The following is a 16,879-nucleotide window of genomic DNA, read 5'->3' on the forward strand; positions in this document are numbered from 1 at the left end:
AAGTGGAGCTCCCTCTCCTGCTCCTTTGGTCAGGGCATTAAAGAGTTAAATTTCTGGTGTCTGTGGTTCCCAAAACTTGCCTCAAAATGCAGCAACATGGCCATGTGAAATTAAAGAATTGTAAATGGAGTCAAAAAGGTTCAACAGAGTCTGGGAGGGACAGTATGGTTATTGCCAGTGGATCAGAGGATCATGGTGTGATTCAGGTAGAAACTCCAACTTAATCCAACCTTCTGCTCAAAGCAAAGTGTGGGAACCTCTGCACTACAGAGGGTTCATGTCAGGAATTCATGTTGTATTTCACTCCCACCTATGGCATGGTAATGAATAAGATTGGTCTTCCTTTTGTTTAAATGGCATACAAGGAGAAATAAGTCACAGAGGCATTTTATAAATAAATTTCAGCCTACAGCCTACAAAATACACATTTATATTTCTTCCTAGAAAATCTGAACTATATTCATTATAATTCTTATTATAATTACTTTAAGATTTTGAGGAGTAATGGAAAAATATTTTGAACTATTATGTATTTTTAATTAGGATTTTGTCTGAATGAGGCAGCAGTGGCTGTAAAACAATACATTGCTGGCCTACTTTTTCTGTATTTACAAATGTGTCCAAAACCAGTTTTCTAGTTGTGCTGTTTTGGCTGAGAAGGGGTCAATTCTCCTCACTGTGGGGGGTCGGCTACCTTTCCAGCTTCCCACGCTCTGCCGTGTGGTGGGGGACTGGGAGGGGCGGGGCCATCGCGGGGGCAGCTGACCCCGACTGGCCAATGGCAGGTTCATTCCATACCATGTGACACCATGGCCAGTATATTAAGGGGGGGCAGGTTGTGGTTGGGGGGCGGCGCGGCGTCGGGTTGGCGTGCGGCGAGCGGCTGTATCGCGTGCGGTTTGTTTCGGTTGTTCGTTCCCTTCCCTCCCCCTTCCCCCCCCCCCCCCCGGGGTTTTGCGCCTCTCGTTGTTCTCCTTTACATTGCATTTCTGTTGTTGTTTCTTTTAATTATTAAACTGTTCTTATCCCAACCCACGAGCGTTACCCTTCTGATGCTCTCCCCCATCTACCGGTGGGGGAGTGAGCGAGCGACTGTGTGGGGCTGAGCCGCCGGCTAAACCACGACACTAGTCTGGAAATTTTTTATGTTCACAGAACACAGTCAGAAGTGTCCTTACAAAATTCAGGCCAGTAGAGGACTATGCCCAAAATCTCTACACAAATAATATACAGGTACTTTGATAAAATTATGTAAACAAGTGAATCGTGTGGAGAAAATAAATTTGCATTTTCCCATTAAGTAACTGAAAACAATGGTGGAAAATAAAACGTTTAAAGTTAGCAAATTCATACTAAATTAAGATTTATTTATATGACAAATAACTGGAGTGTGGGACTCATTGCCACACAAACACTAAGGACTTGGCTAAGGCTTGAAAGAGAATGGTGATTTATAGAAATAAAGACAGTGAAGAGGTCATCATAGGTAAATTTGACCCCAAAAAAAGACTGACAAGAACACCTTTTTCCTTTGCAGCCTTTAACTATTGAAGAAAACACTCTTTTCCACTCTGATATTGGTGCTGGAGACAGCACATTGGATCAGTTCCAGCATGACAGTTCTATTTTATGTATATCTTTAAGAACAATTTAATAATCAACTTGAAATTAGTAACTGCAAAATTACATCAAATGAAAGAGGGAAACATCAGTTCATACAGTAAATGGTAAAGTTCACTGTTACATGAGGTCACAGATCCAAATGCTGTGGCTGAACTTCATTAAAATCTAAGTAAATTTATGACGACTAAAACCTTTGCAGTGTTGCCTTCTAACCCTAGGGCAATAAAATTTTATGTGGATCTGGACTAGTTGCCTTAGAAATTCTGTATTTCACAACTGAATTGGTATCCATTGGGAGTTCTGGACTATCAGCTGGTTTGTGTACAAATGGGCATTGTTCTCTGGAGTTCAGCACTACCTGATCTTAAAAATGATAGGATACAGGACCTGAGGAAACAATCACCTGCTGCTGCTGGATGTTGTATCTTGTGTTCTTATAAACTGGAGGCTCCAAGAAGGGAGAACATTAGGTGCCACAGCCCATCAAATTAACTTATGGTACAACACGTCTGCCTCCCTTTAAAGGGGAAGAAATTACACATTTGTCTCAAACGGAATACATTTCTGATTTTTACTGCAGAAGAGGAATGCATTTCATTGGATAAAATAATAATATTTTCCTACTGTTGTCTCCCTCCATTAAAAAAAAAATCCGTCCTTATTTTGACCTTCACTGGAATCCAGAGATCAGAGTAGAATTCTTGCACTGTTTAAAGAGTTACCCAGTATTTTATTTATCAGAATGGAGTTAATGATCACACTTCAATTTCCAAAGAAGATATATGTGCACTGTGTGAGAGTGGACTGGTTTTGAAGATAAGCTTTAATTCCGAAAAAGGTTGGCCAAATAACTGCTACTTTTTACTAGCATTCTCTTAATGCATTCTCTTCCACATTAGACCAGTGTTAACTTAAAGAATTCCAGTTTATATATCTTTGCCTTCCTTCCCACAGTGAACTCCTTTTACCATCAGAACAATCAGTACCAGCACTCTTGTGATTTGTAAAACTTGATAATGAAATCATATCTTGTACTCTGTTACGTTTTAAAATTTTAATGAGCATTCTTTTATATACCATAGGTATGACTTATGCTATCAGGAATATATAATTATAGAAATGTATCTGAACGGTTGTCTTCTCCTGACTGTAAAATCCTGTTAGTGTGTAACATATAATGACAACCTAAACCTTGGCCAAATGGCATGTCAACCAGCTGACACCAGGTAGGTCACAGAATCACAGAATGGCTGAGATTGGAAGGCACCTCTGGAGGTCATCTTGCCCTTGGGTGGGGGGGCCCAAGCAGGGCCACCCAGAGCCAGTTGCCCAGGACCATGTCCCAGCTTTTGAATATCTCCAAGGATGGAGAATCCACTACCTCTGTGGGCAACCTGTGCTGGTGCTTGGTCACCCTCACAGTGGAGAAGTGTTTCCCCATGTTCGGACGCAACCTGCTGTCTTTCAGTCTGTGCCCGTTGCCTCTGGTCCTGTCACTGGACACCACTGGGAAGAGCCTGACTCTGTCCTCTTTCACCCTCCCTTCAGGTATTTGTACACATTGATGGGATCACCCTGATCCTTCTCTTCTCCAGGCTGAACACTCTCAGCTCTCTCAGACCTTCCTCACAGGAGAGATGTTCTAGTCCCTTCATCATCTTTCTATGAGGTATGTCCATGTCTCATACTTCTAAGCCCAGAACTGGACACAGCACTCTAGGTATGGCATCATCAGTTCTGGGTAAAGGGGAATCATAGAATCATAGAATGTCCTGAGTTGGAAGGGACCACAAGGATCACCAAGTCTAACTCCTATCCCTGCACAGGACAACCCCAAATTCACACCATGTCTCCAAGGGTGTTGTCCAAGTGCTTCTTGAATAGCATCAGGCTTGATGCCATGACTGCCTCCCTGGGGAGCCTGTTCCAGTGCTCCACCACCCTCTGGGTGAAGAACCTTTTCCTAATATCCATCCTAAACCTCCCCTGGCACATCTTCCAGCCATCCCCTCGGGTCCTGTCATTGGTCATCACAGAGGAGAGATCAGCGCCTGCCCCTCTTCCTCCCCTTGTGAGGAAGCTGCAGACCATGATGAGGTGTCCCCTTAGTCTCTTCTTCTCCAGGCTGAACAAACCAAGTGACTTTAGCGGCTCCTTGTACGGTTTCTCCTCTAAACCCTTCACCAACTTCATGGCCCTCCTCTGGACACTCTCTAGTAGCTTTACATCCTTAATGTGCTGTGGCACCCCAAACTGCACACAGTACTCGAGGTAAGGCTGCATAAGCGCTGAGCAGAGTGGGACAATCACCTCCCTCACCTGTCTGCAATGCTGTGCTTGATGCACCCCAGGACACAGTTGGCCCTCTTCGCTGCCAGGGCACAGTGTTGGCTCATGTTCAACTTGCTGTCAACCAGATCCCTCTCTGCTGAGCTGCTCTCTAGCCTCTTGTTCCCCAGTCTATGTGTACATCCAGGGTTGTCATGCCCCAGGTGCAAATCCCAGGACTTGCCCTTGTTAAACTTCATACAGTTGGTGGTTGCCCAGCTCTCTAATTTGTCCAGATCCCTCTGCAGGGCCTCTCTGCCCTTGAGAGTGTCAATAGCTCCTCCCAATTTTGTGTCATCAGCAAACTTAGGGAGTCTCCTCTCCTGACCTGCTGGCATCATTCCTGCTAAGGCAGCCGAGGACACCATGCACCTTCTTTGCCACAACGCTACTTTGCTGGCTTGAGCTCAAGTTGGTGTCCACCAGGACCCTGAGGTCCTTTCCTCCAAAGCTGCTTTCAAGCTGGATGACCCCCAGCATATGTCGGAAAAAATCCCTTCTGGTAATGTTAAATAAATGGTGCTGTTTTTTACTGCACATGACAATCACAGCAGAACAAAGCTTTTTTGCAATACATCATTACCCCATAGCTTTTCTGACATCACTATACATAAGGCAAGAGAATGACCTCTGAAGTAATTCTCTTGCCCTTTTGGAGAGGGACATGCTTATCTCTTCTCCCTGGTTTCCAGTGAGAGGGTTCATGGGAATGGTTCAGAGCTGCATCAGGAGGGTTTCACACCATGTATTAGAAAACATTTCTTTAGAGAGAGGTTGGCCAAACCCTGGAACAGGCTTCCTAGAGAGGTGGTCAATGCCCCAAGCCTGTCAGTGTTTAAGAGGCATTTGGACAATGCTGTTAATAATATGCTTCACTTTTTGGCAGCCCTGAATATGTCAGGCAGTTGGGTTAGATAATCCTTGTAGGTCCCTTCCAAATGAACTATTCTGTTCTGTTCCCAACAGCTCTGGGCCTTTATAATGCTTAGCACTAACAACAACAGTTTAAGAAAATTGTTCTTCTACAGGCTAAGAAGTGTATAATCTAGGTAAAAGACATCACTGAAGCCAAGTTCTGCTTAGGTCACACCTGTCATTGGGTCATAGTTACATTCAATGCTGAGAATGGCTTGATAATGGAAATGGAAGTTCAATCTGAAGGTAAAAAAGAATCTGAGATGAGTAGCTGAAAATGTAGGATGACTGCATAAATTCATTAGAATGTGCTATGATATGGCAATTAGAAGGAATGTAGTTTCTCAGACTTTTCAAGCAGAAATTGATGATTATTTTACAATATTCATGGAAGTATACCACTAGAATCAGTATTTGCCATGGAAAGTATTTTTCCTTTCGCTTGCAGATCTATTTATGTATTTACTGAATTATTTAATAAATTCTATTTTCCTTGCAGAAATACTCAGCATGGACATCTGCAAACTGAGAAGAAAGAACAATTATACTTGCCAAAAATCTTTTAAAAATGTAAGCTGTAAACACTGTACTATGTTTACTTACCATGAAATTAAAACAGATTGGTCAAATAGTAACTAAGAGCAACATTTGCAGCTGCTAGAAGTAACAGGAGTAGAGGAAGTTGAAACACTAATAATTCTTAATTTGAAGTATGTACGAAAGAGAATATAATCTGTATCAAGGAAATCTTGGAGTTTTCTTGTTTAACCATGCAGGATTGTATACAGTTTCACATTTTTTTAACCCCTATAATGCAGGAGGAAGCAGTTTATGACCTGCTGAGCCACCTGGACACTCACAAGCCTATGAGGCTGGGTGGGATCCACCTGAGAGTCCTGAGGGAGCTTGCAAAGAAGCTTGCCAAGCCACTCTCTATCATTTATCAGCAGTTCTGTTTAACAGGGGTGGTCTGGGATGACTAGAGGCTTGCCAATGTGGTGCCCATCTACAGGAAGAGCCAGGGAACTACAGGCCAGTCAGCCTTATCTGAGTACCAGGGAAGATTATGGAGCGGTTCATCTTAAATGAGGACACCGGGCATGTACATGACAACCAGAGGATCAGGCCCAGCCAGCATGGCTTCATGAAAGGCAGTCCTGCCTGACCAACCTGATCTCCTTCTGTGACCAGGTGACCCACCTAGTGGATGAGGGAAAGGCTGTAGATGTTGTCTGCCTGGACTTTAGTAAAGCCTTTGACACTGCCTCCCACAGCATTCTCCTAGAGAAGCTGGTGGCTCATGGCTTAGACAGATGAACTCTTTGCTGGGTAAAAACCATCTGGATGGCCAAGTCCAGAGAGTTGTGGTGAACGGAGCTAAAAACGGTTGGTGGGCAGTCACAAGCGGTGTTCCCTAGGGCTCTGCACTGGGGCCAGTTTTGTTTCATATCTTTATCAATGATCTGGATGAGGGATTGAGTGCACCCTCAGTAAGTTTGCAGAAGACACCACATTGGGCGGGAGTGTTGATCTGCTGGAGGGTAGGAAGGCTTTGCAGAGGGACTTGGACAGGCTGGATTGATGGGCTGAGGTCAATTGTTTGAGATTCAACAAGGCTCAGTGCCGGGTCCTGCACTTGGGTCACAACGACCCCATGCAACACTACAGGCTTGGGAGGAGTGGTTGGAAAACTGCCCGTCAGAAAAGGACCTTGGGGTGCTGGTTAACAGCAGTCTGAGCATGAGCCAGCAGCGTGCCCAGGTGGCCAAGAAGGCCAACAGCATCTTTCTACTTGTGAAACATGTATCACTGAAAAGGAAGTAATAAAAAAGTATCAGTCTATGTGATTTCTAAGCAATAATTCCTAATATTGTATGTACAGTACTACCAATACAGTAAGTTCTCCAGCCTTTGACATCTGACTCTTCCCTTGAGAGTGTCAATAGCTCCTCCCAATTTTGTGTCATCAGCAAACTCAATTAGTATGCCTTCAAGTCCTGCATCCAAGTAATTTACAAAGAGATTATAGAGTACCTGCCCCAAGATGGATCCCTATGGAACCCCGCTAATGACTGGCTGCCAGCCCAAAGTAACCCCATTTACTATGAACCTTTGAGCCTGACCCATCAGCCACTTGCTCACCCACTGCATTACATGTTTATACAGCTGTATGCTGGACATTTTACCAGGAGGATACTGTGAGAGAGAGGATCAAAAGCTTTACTGAAATCCAAGTAGATCACATGAACTGGCTTCCCTTGGTCAACTGGGTGGGTAATCTTGTCATAGAAGGAAATAAAATTTGTTAGGCAGGACTTTCCTCTTGTGAACCATGCTGGCTGGGACCAATGACTGCATTGTCTTTCAGGTGTTCTTCAGTACTCCCAGAATAATCTCCATAATTTACCTATAGCTACCAGGTCATCCCTGTTGCCCTTCTTGAACATTGGGACAGTGTTTGCCAACTTCCAGTCAACTGGGACCTCTCCAGATTCCCAAAAGCATTAAAAAGTCATCGTCTGTCTGTGACATCAGCCAGCTCTCTAAGTACCGTTGGATGGATCCCACCAGGCCCCATCAGTAGATACAGATTTTTCAAAGTGTCAGTCCTTGGAGATGACGAACCTTTCCTAAAGGGCATTGCATTGATTAGAAAGCCTTTGTCTAGTGACTACATCTAAAGGTTTTACATGCAGCTTCAATATTAAATGTTTTTTAGTCTGTCAGCCTGTCAAATCTAAGGTATGTGTGAAAATTTGCTTTCTTTCAAGTAAGTTTTTTATATTTGTATTCATTTGTACATATTTTGTTTGTTCAAATATTTCATCAGATGTTCATTTAATCACAAGTAACCGTAGTACACGGAGAAAAAAACTAAACTGTTTTATACAGTTTAACATTAAGTTCTGTGTAAAGTCAAGTGGCAACAGCAATGTAGTATTTCCTTCTCTAGTTCCTAGCAGAATGCTTCAGAAATGTAATGTTTTACCAATGGGGTTAATTTTGTTAACTCTGCTTCCAAAATTGTGAGGAGGTCTGGGGAGGAAAGGAGGAAAAGACCATTTTAATAAAGAGCCCCTTTAAATTTAAAGACATAATTCCTCTTCAGTTCTTACTATAAGGTTTATATACAGTTAAAACTCCTTCCATACCACAAATCCAATGAAATGCCAACTTCTCCTCTGAGGATTCTATCTATGATAACTTCTTTTCTGCATTTGTGCACAATATCATCAAATCACAATCACTATGTTATACGCTATTATTCAGAAATTTAGATGTGAAATTCTTTAAAAACTTCAAAAATCATTATAACCAGCAGAGTTTGCACTGAACGTCTCATTGTTAGGGATAAAAGCTAAGAATCACAGAATGGCTGAGATTGGAAGGCACCTCTGGAGGTCATCTGGTCTAGGTTGTCCAGGACCATGTCCCAGCTTTTGAGTATCTCCAAGGATGAAGAATCCACTACCTCTGTGGGCAGCCTGTGCTGGTGCTTGGTCACCCTCACAGTGGAGAAGTGTTTCCCCATGTTCGGATGCAACCTGCTGTCTTTCAGTCTGTGCCCGTTGCCTCTGGTCCTGTCACTGGACACCACTGGGAAGAGCCTGACTCTGTCCTCTTTCACCCTCCCTTCAGGTATTTGTACACATTGATGGGATCACCCTGATCCTTCTCTTCTCCAGGCTGAACACTCTCAGCTCTCTCAGACCTTCCTCATAGGACAGATGTTCCAGTCCTGTCACAATCTTAGCGGCCCTTCTCTGGACCCTTCCCCGTATCTGCATATCTGTCTTTTACTGTGGAGCCCAGAACTGGACACAGCACTCTAGGTGTGACCTCACCAGTGCTGAGTAGAGGGCAAGGGTCTCCCCTCTTGACCTGCTGGCAGCATTCCTCCTAATACAGCCCAGCACACCATTTGCCTTCTTTGCCACAAGGGCAAATTGTGTGAATACCAGTGAATTAATTGTCTTGAATAGAACCATTCTAGAATCTTCAAAGTTCTGACAAAGTGGATTGCCATAGTTTTGAGAGAACCTCAGTCTGGTTTAATTACTACAAATCCACCTTTTTAGTAAAACTCAACATCATAGAGTCTACATGAAATTTTTAAGGTACTAGTACCTATATAACATATAGTATCCTGACACATCTGTCAGAGTGGGATGTTTACAGGCTGTAGGCTAAAGCCAGGACGCAGTAAGGACAAATTTTTTTGCAAGTGCTTTGATCCTGGACAACCATTTAAATCCTTGGAAAACAGATGCCAGAAGACCTTTAAAAACTTAGCTTTAAAAAGTTAGCTGCTTTAAAGTCACTTAAAGTCACCAATAAAATGGAATATGGATTCCAAACCTTTTAAACCTCTGGTTAGCAACACAGCAACATCTCACCATCATAGAAGATAAAACCCTTCTTCTCTCCTGCTGTAACCCACCTGCTGACAATGGCTCACAAAAAGCTTCCAGCATGACATTTCATTAAGAAATGGAGAACTGACCTAGCACTAGATCAGCAAGTAGAAAGTCATTATATACATTCATAATTACTTTAAAAAGGTTTGTAAAACAGTTCATGAAATATTGCAGCTAGAAATACAATGTGTTCTTCATATTAACACTCAATATGAAGATGCATAAACCACAGATACAATAAATTACTGATCTGCGATTCTCTAACAATTGAGCTGTTTTAATATTTTTGCTGATCAAGGTTCTTTTCTCCCAGTTACATTTTTATAATAGAATCATAATGCAATACTATCAACTTTCTTAGACTCCACACTCTATGTCTGTCCTTCATGGGCTTCCACAGGGCAAAGATTATTCTTAACTAAAGCAATAATTAGAACTACATAGCTGATTTGTGTCCTAGCTTATAATTCTACCCCAAGAAACCACCTACCCACCACCAAAATTGTGACTTCCTTAATTTTACTGGAGTTTCGCAGCAACTGTTAAACATTCCTAACTGAAGACTTCCGAGAGACATTGGTTGATGTACCAGCCATTTATTCTCAAGGTTTGATCTCATCTTTCTGGGTGGTTCATAAACAGATTTTGTTTGGGACACAGTGGATAAACTCAGTAAAGGTCTCCAAATGCAAAAGTATTCAGAAAAAAAAGAAGGTGTCTTCTCAGCCATTAGTATTGCAACTCCAGAGCAAGTGGAGTGTGGTTGGAAGTGTGGTTGTAGTAGGGGTTGGAAACTGCTCCAAATATAAAACAAATTTAAAAAGCAAAACCATGGTGCACAATCTGAGCAAGTTGTGAGAAAAGTCTAGGGAAGTGTTGCAAAGATGATGTTTATTATATTTTTCCATACTTTGTTCAGATTCACACAGAAAAAATTAATCAAAGAATAGTTAATATTTGGACATAGATAATAGAAATAAAAATAATAAAAACACTGAGAATAGAAAAATGCAAACTTGTAACTTCATCTTACTTATGTTCAACATAGTAGTCTGGAATTATAGAATATAAAATATATTAAAATTATTTGCAATATACTTGAAATACAGGAGAGAAATACCAAAAACTAAGAGCTTTTCTGTTCTTCCTCAGATAAATTGCTATACCAGTTCAGTATCTATCATAATGGCTGCCATTCTATTTCCAGCACTTATCAGAGGAACCATGCTTGAGTTTATACCTTATCTGTGTGTTGGAAGGAAACATACTATTTTGTGTATTATTGCATAGAAATAAGACAACTATACAGTGTTGGTCTTTAAAACTCCTCCCGTTTTGCAGGGAATATTCTCCCTTATAGACAAATTACACTAAACAGCATTACACTTCTCTCTATCTATGACTTCAATTTTTAAGACCAAAGCAAAACAGCTGCTCGTTTGGCAAGACAGGAGGAATGTGAATGTCTCTCACTGCTTTATTTTTTTCTTAACCATTAGTGAATAGGGAAAGCTAGTCTATCTTGCATTTACAAAGAGTGAAATATATGATCTAATAGGGAAGAATTCCATCTACCTACCATTAACTCATGAACTGTAAAGGCTGGCAAAAATAAAAGGTAATGCAAAATATAAGAACAAACCAAAGGGAACATTATAAATGCTTCTTCTTTATTTCTGGCAGCAAAAGAGATAACAATAAATACACACACAGTTTTCTGTTTTGAGTCTGATTGGGACAGAATTCTCACTGTCATATCTATCACAGAGAAAACCCTGTATTTACAGGAACAATTGAAATGCTGGATACAGAAGGATTTCGAAACATCTTTAGCAACTATCTTTTCTCACCAGATGGAATTGCTGGTCAACTTCAGGGAAGAATGCAGCAAACAATATTGCCTGAACAAAGAGAACTTGTCTGTCAAAAGGCTTTTCATTCTACAGTCATCAAGACTGCAGGGCATATTTTTAATATCAATGCTCAGTCCACTCTGAGCTTGGAGTAGAGAGTTCTTCATACATTTTGTCCTAAACCAGAAGACAACCATGCAAAAAGAACCTGACTGTGACACACTGTGTGTTCGATCTCTGGCAAAGAAGCTAGAACACTATTACTATGCATTCAGAGAGCTGGTTGTGGAGGACTGAGTTTTGTATGTAAGTGTGGAGTGCAAAAACTTCAGAGGACATGATGGAGGAAGAAATATTTGTTTTACAGGTATTAATCCTAGGTGTATTCCTGTTTGTCACCAAAACATTGTTTTGAACATATTTCATGAAGTCTTCTGCTGAGAGCTACTCTGGTGCATGCCACAAGAGGGGGGTCTTCTCTTTCCCCACAAGTACATGGGTGTAATAACTGTCTTGGGTTGGACTACCCTTGTTTTCAGAGTTTGTTCAGGAAGAACCTTTTTTTTAAAAAAAGACTTAGCATTCCAGATATGACTTATAAATAAAAGCACCTTCACTAAGTCCATGTGTTTATACATGTGTACAGTATGCTTTTTCATAACAACATTAAAAAGCCAGTACCAGCCTCAAATTCCTTTAAAACTACCATGTATTACACCTGATGTTCTGATCATGAGGGTGAGGTAAGAGGAACTGGGAAAATAAGAAATGAAGGACAAGTTTTGATAGTGAGATAACAGGGTTACTCATAGTTTCTTAAGGTTATCATTAGATTCTATATTTATTTCTGATTTTTTTAATGTTGCATAACTAACACCACCTTTGCTATAATCTTCTTACAAATATGCTGTGTGGCAGTGCTGAGGAATGCCTGACTTTTTCTGGGTTATGCCAGTGGATAACAGGTTTTTGAGAAGCAGTTTTGAATGAAAAGGAAGATGCATGACTTGTTTTTGTTGTTTTTTTTTTTCTTACAGTAGCATGGAAAGATATCTAGAGATGCAATAAAAAAGAGCGACAGAATGAATGGAAAGCAGGAATGAATATACAGTGAACATAATGCAGCATTATTTATAATAATCCTAAAGAGGAGGAAAGAGGTATCTAAAGTATCTGATTTTAAGAGCTATTCAAGTACTATTGCAGAGGTACAAAAAATGGAGGGATGTGATCAGATCACTTCATGACGACAATGCCATTAGCAGTTTTGTAGTGAAATAACTGGTCTGAATTTCCATATTCAGTTTGATCCATGACATGACTAGACCATGACAATGCAATCATAGGTGTGACAGTTTCTTCTATAGCCAGATATAAAAATGGTTTGGCCATTTCAGCCATTTCATTATTCAGGTAAACCCCCAAACTCTATAGGGGTTTAAAAATGTACAACAATCATCTTCACAAGACTTGCTATAGCCTGGGAGTAACTAGCTAGGTTATCTCTCAGAATGGTAAACTGCCACCACCATTGCTAATCCAGGAGGTCCTTGGAGACATAATTAAAAGTCTAAAGAGGAAACTGTCACATCTTGGAAAGAAAGCCCACCAGGGGACAGAAATAAAATAAAACAGAACAATACTTTACTCTGATCCATTAAAAATAACAATTAAAAACCAATATGTTTGTCCTTACAGAAGAATAACTCTGATACAGTTAACTCGTCTATGCAATACACATTGTACTTAAATAACATCTTTCAGATGGGTCTGCCAAGACATTTCACAGATATCAATGGCAGAGCTCAGATAAACAGCTTAAGCCAAACCAGTAAGGTTTGAGCTCTGAGCTAAATTGTAAAGTACCTGGTACACCTTATGCCTCCACAGGCAACACTTAGTTCCATCTCTGAGGAGTGGAGCAGCTGAAAGAGAGAGATATAAAAAAGCTTCAAATAAATCTGACTTGTCAGGACATAGGTCAGCAGTGTAAGACCTCAGGAGGTGAACTGCAGGCACACAGTTAGACAACAGACCCAGAAAGTGGATGTTCTGTGTGCAGTATTGTTTTGCAAGTCAAACCGGACTCTTGCAAGACCAGTAAAACTGAATATGTTGCCCATACAACTATTTCAGCAGTGTTATACGAGACCAAAACACTAGTAAGAATGCTGATTTTAGCACTTCGCACAAGCTGAAGCTTGTATGGGGGTATATCTGAAGGATGTGCACATCATTCCTATACAGCACCTAAAGCATACAACACTCTCAGCTTAACAGCAGACAGTTCAGGCTACAGACTATTTCTCAAAAATATTTCTAAACTGCAAAGAAAGGATATTACTGTCTGTGTGTCCCTAACTGAAGCAAGAAGTATCTAATCCTAAACAACTAACTAATTCTAATGTAACAAGTCAAAGGAAACCCATAAGCTCTTGACATGAGGTCAGAAAGTGACATTAATATTTCTTCTATTTTTGGTACAGAAGGGGTAAAAACTACTGCATAATATCAGTCAAATGAGGAGTGAATACTAAACTAGCTTTAAAAAGACATCTAATTCATCTAATTTCAAACATTTTAAAAAACAGAACTAGAAACAAATGCCAGGGATGTGTCAGATAGGAAGAAAAGGGAAAAAAAAAGTGTGGCAACTGTGACAACTTGTGTGGCAGCATAGAAACATGAACATAATGACAGATGGGGCAGATCTCAGGAAAGACTCTACACAAATACTTTGGCAGCAATGTATCAAAACAAGATCCAAAAATTAGATTAAAACTAATGTTTTGAGATAGAAAGGGTATACAGATAGATAATAAATGTAATTTACTTTGCTCAGTGATATAATGCACTTAAAATTTCCACTTGCCTAACATTTTATGCTCAGAAGAATAAAGATCAGACTGAAGCTAAGGAAGAGAGAATTCCACAGAATTGCCACATATTGTTAACCTCTCTGAAAAGAAACAATCCTTAAAATGTTTGTTATTTACCAAATAATGTTTCTAGAAGTAAATCACTATAATTCACTAGGAAAAGCATGTGATGCTAAAGAAAAATAAAGCATCCAAAAGAGTCTGCTGGGGAAATTCTGCTCCCAGCAGCTTCTTCAGGGTCATAATTTCTCCCATCGAGAAAATTAAATGAGGTGCTGGCACCATAGAGAAAAGATCCAATACCAGCTAAGTTAACTGAAACAAGTAAACTGGAAAACCCCCAACAGATATGACTAGTATGGGAAACAAACATTCCTCCCACAAGGCTGCCTCATATGTTGGCAAAAACTTATGAGATTATTTCTGTGATTGAATTACACTTGGGTAAGCAATGCTGCAAGTATTGTTATTCATTAGAATTGATTATTAATCAGAATTTCTTTATACAATGTAACAGTTCACATTTGCCTTTTAAAGCTATGATAAAAGAAGCAAAATTCACACATGCAGAAGTTTCCTTTAGAACAAGCTAAAATATTTTTCTGAAACCTTTATTTTTATAGTCCTTCAGTCAAGCTATGGAGAATAGAGGAGACAACAGCCCTTTTCTGAATGTGACTACCAACACAGAGTAACTTTTAGAAATTGGTTCACTCTACAGCACCTGTGTCAGCATCCAAGGAGGTCGCCAGTTTTGGCAGGCAAATTGAAAGGAACAAGAATCTTTTTTTAATGGAGTAAATTTTCTGCTTCATTTACAATGTAAGGAAAAAAAGAGACATTAGAACAGGAACATGCAGAACTATGTAGTGCTTAATAAAGAAAGAAGTATGTGGAACCTAATGTTCAGTATGAAAAATGACAAATCTTTTTTGAAATTAATTTAGCATAAATTAGATGGGTACAGAATAAGAAATGCTTCAAAAATCACAATGTTGATATTGCTTTGAAACACCTTCCATAGCAGTTCAAAAGATAGAAATAAGTTGTGGGGTTTTTTTATTTCTTGTCTACAAAATCTAAGTTTCTAAAACCTCAGCCTTCAACAATGTGCCTACTATTTGGGTTTTTTGTAGGCCTAATAAAGCTATGCTCATATAGACTTATTAAAATAGATCTTCCAAATTTAGATCATACATTCCCATCCAGTACTTTCTCCATAGCATTTTTTTAGTCAAGCAATCTCAATCATTTGGTCCCATTTGGCTTTACAGTTATATTGTATGGTTTATGAAACATTACAGAGAAACATTCAGTTTTAAATGCACATGAATGTCAAGTGTAAATCTTAAGTTTTACAAACACCAACAACCACATTTTATCACTTTTATCTTTAAAACACTTAAACCTGGCAGCCGAACTACCTGACATTATCCAGCATACCAGAAAGACTGAAATACACAGAAAACTGGAAACCTGAACAAAAAACATTCTGAACTTTACACTAGACCAGTGGACTCCAAATGTTTTTGATCATGCAACCCTATATAATTTATAAATTACATACACGTTCTACTATACTAACATATCATGGACATTGTAAAATATTTTTTAAAAGAAATTACAAAAGGATGAGATAAAGACTAATGAAACACTTCAAGTATAGTAATTTATTTATCAATGGTACAAAAAATATTTTCTTCCTGCGCCCCAGTGGATTATCTTGTGCTCACCCCACTTCAGAGACTACTGTACTAAAGCACTGAGGAATGCAAGAAGTTCTCTACACAACTGGTTGCTTTCACCTCATCTAAATGGAGCCTACAATGAGTTACACTTTCATCCTCAACAATGTCTTCTCCCCTATTTTTTTTCTCCCAGTCTTAACTATCCAGCAGTTTATAGAGCTGTTAAAGACAGACTGCATCTATTGCCTCTGCAACCAGTCATACTGTCCCCAGTGTTGGCAATTAGCAATCATAGTCTTAATTAACCTGACCCACCTGGCTATTTTGCTACTAATAAATCAATTAATTCAATTCACATGGAGGAACTTCTGTGTAGTACTATAGCTTAATCACTACTGGTCATCCTTGTATATGACTGTTTTATGCACTAGAAAAACTTAGTATCCAGGTTGAATTTGTATTCTCCTGATATGCAGCCTGTCAAGCAAGTACAGAGTGTGGTTAGTGTTTTTAATGTATGTAGGGATTTGGCAAAAGCCTCAGCAGAGTGCAGAGTTGAAACTTGGGATGTAAGCTGTAAACACTTTGGCACACTGAACTGGATGATCTTTACTTCTCCCTGAATGGTATGGATACTGCTCATTGAGGGTCTCAGTTTACTTCTGTCCCTCAGGAGCCTCTGTTACTACTCCATTTGTTAGTTTTTGAATTGAGAAATAGAAGCTTCTGAAACCACGGTTACTTTGTCATTGGGATTGCTGAGGTCCCTTTTTTTTTCCATAGAAATATCTGCTCCCTTGGGGGCTATTAAGCTTGTACTTATATCCAAAGATGTCTCCTTCCTGTCTTCCATTCTTTCCACTGGAAAGAGATTGTCTGGCTCTATCTCCTTATTCCCCTTTCTTAGCCAGTATCAAGAGGAAACAGGAAAAAAATCATAGGAACAAAAGACATGTTACCATCCAGCTTTTTCTTCTTAAGCACAAGTATATATTTTTGCAGTTGGCCCCATGTCAATGGTGCAGACCTCTGCCAAACATGCTTTTTCTGTCATCACCATCATTTTACTTGTTTCCTCTTCTCACATGAGGTGATGGAATACTACTTTGCCCCATGGAAGGTTAGTGATATTGTCACTAAAGTAATTTTTGTCACCGAAAGTGAAGAATCTGCTC

This window comes from Phalacrocorax aristotelis, chromosome Z (genome assembly GCF_949628215.1).
Source record: "Phalacrocorax aristotelis chromosome Z, bGulAri2.1, whole genome shotgun sequence".
NCBI classification, from domain to species: Eukaryota; Metazoa; Chordata; class Aves; order Suliformes; family Phalacrocoracidae; genus Phalacrocorax; species Phalacrocorax aristotelis.